Source organism: Mirounga leonina, unplaced genomic scaffold (genome assembly GCF_011800145.1).
Source record: "Mirounga leonina isolate KUSES-001 unplaced genomic scaffold, KU_Mleo_1.0 Mir_92, whole genome shotgun sequence".
NCBI classification, from domain to species: Eukaryota; Metazoa; Chordata; class Mammalia; order Carnivora; family Phocidae; genus Mirounga; species Mirounga leonina.
This window is the reverse complement of record NW_023270852.1, coordinates 6,352,403-6,354,492: the sequence shown is the minus strand read 5'-3', so window position 1 is coordinate 6,354,492 and position 2,090 is coordinate 6,352,403. Positions and strand designations below refer to the sequence as shown.

Sequence of the window (2,090 nt, the reverse complement as noted above, 5' to 3'; positions counted from 1 at the left end):
AGGGCAAACCACTCCAAACAGTGGCTTCGAGACAATAACAATCAGGAGTGACATCAGCAGGATGTCAGCAGGTGGAATACGCAGTCTCAGCCCTTGCCCTCCCACAGAAACACCAATTTAGCAACCATCCATTGATGAAACTACCCTTATGAGAGCTTCAGAACCCAGGTGAGATATTACAGCACTCCAGTGGAGCATGAAATGAGAAAAGACACACTGGAAAGGGTAAGAAGAAAAGTTTCACTTTAATCCCCCAACTTGGCACCGTGCGGTTCTGAGAGAGATCCCCTTGAGTCATGGGTTTTCCTATGGGAGAAAGAGAGAACAAGCCCACCCACAGCACCCAGCAGCCTGTGGACATATATAAAAAGCCCACAGCTAACATCATACCCAATGGTGGAAAACTGAAAGCATTTCTTCTAAGATCTGGAACAAGGCAAGAATGTTTGCTCTCATCACTTCTATTCAACATAGTACTGGAGTCCTAACCAGAGCAATTAGGCAAGAAAAAGAAATAAAAGGCATTAAAATCAGAAAGAAAGAGGTAAAATTACCTCTTCAGATGACATGCTTGTATATGTAGAAAACTCTAAAGACTACATGTATGCACACAGATACACACACACACACCTGTTAGTACCAATAAATGAATTCAATAGGGTTGCAGGATACAAAATTAACACACAAAATCATTTGCATTTCTATACCAACAGGAATTATCTGAAAAGGAAATTAAGAAAACAACCCCATTTACAAGAGCATCAAAAAGAATAAAATACTTTGAATGAACTTAACCAAGGAGTTGAAAGACTTGTGTACTAAAAACTGTACAACAATGATAAAAGAAATTAGAGAAAATTAGGCCGGGGCGCGGCTGGTGCAGCTTTCGCCTGAGCCTAGCCGAGCCCAGCGCCCGCCGCTGCCCGCTGCCTGTGGAGTGCACCTCCACACCTCCGCGCCTCCATGCCATCCATGGCTGGCCTCAACTTCCTGGAGGCGGTGAAACAAGATCCAGGCCTCGTAGCAACAGGCGGACGAGGCAGAGGACCGCGGGCAGGGCCTGCAGCAGGAGCTGGACAGCGAGCATGAGCAGCGCGAGAAAGCCGAAGGGGATGTGGCAGCTCTCAATCTACGCATCCAGCTTGTTGAGGAGGCACTGGACAGGGCTCAGGAACGACTGGCCACAGCCCTGCAGAAGCTGCAGGAGGCAGAAAAGGCTGCCGATGAGAGCGAGAGAGGAATGAAGGTGATAGAAAACCGGGCCATGAAAGGTGAGAAGACGGAGATTCAGGAGATGCAGCTCAAAGAGCCCAAGCTCACAGCTGAGGAGGCTGACCACAAATAGGAGGAGGTGGCTCGTAAATTGGTCATCCTGGAGGGCGAGCTGGAGAGGGAGGAAGAGCATGCTGAGGGGTCTGAACTAAAATGTGGTGACCTGCAAGAGCTCAAGAATGTCACTAACAATCTGAAGTCACTCGAGACTGCATCTAAAAAGTATTCTGAAAAGGAGGATAAATATGAAGAAGAAATCAAAGTTTTGTCTGACAAACTGAAAGAGGCTGAGACCCGTGCTGAATTTGCAGACAGAATGGTTGCAAAACTGGAAAAGACAATTGATGACCTGAAAGAAAAACTTGCCCAGGCCAAAGAAGAGAATGTGGGCTTACATCAGACACTGGATCAGACACTAAATGAACTTAAATGTATATAACCAAACAGAAGGGTCCTGTTCCAACAGAAACTCCAGAGCTCTGTATCTTTCTCTTCTCTTTTAAGAAGTTTCTTTTGCTATTGAATCTTCACTGTGCTGGAAATGTCAAGTAAATTATGAATATATGACCAAATATTTTGTATCCAAAGAAAAAAAGAAAGAAATTAGAGAAAATTAAATGGAAAGACATCCCATGTTCATGGATTGGAAACATTAATATTGTTACAATGCCCATAATACCCAAAGTGATCTACAAATTCAATGCAATCTTATCAAAATCCCAATGACATTTTTTTATAACAGAAATAGAAAAAACAACCCTAAAATTAGGATGGAACCACAGAAGACCCTGAACAGCCAAAACAATTTCGAGCAAGAA

The 2,090-nt window shown here is 44.0% G+C and overlaps 1 pseudogene; it reads left to right on the top strand.

Annotated features, from left to right (window-relative positions):
* Positions 1-972: 972 nt before the first annotated feature.
* Positions 973-1,711, top strand: LOC118003908 (annotated as a pseudogene).
* The last annotated feature ends 379 nt before the right edge of the window (positions 1,712-2,090 follow it).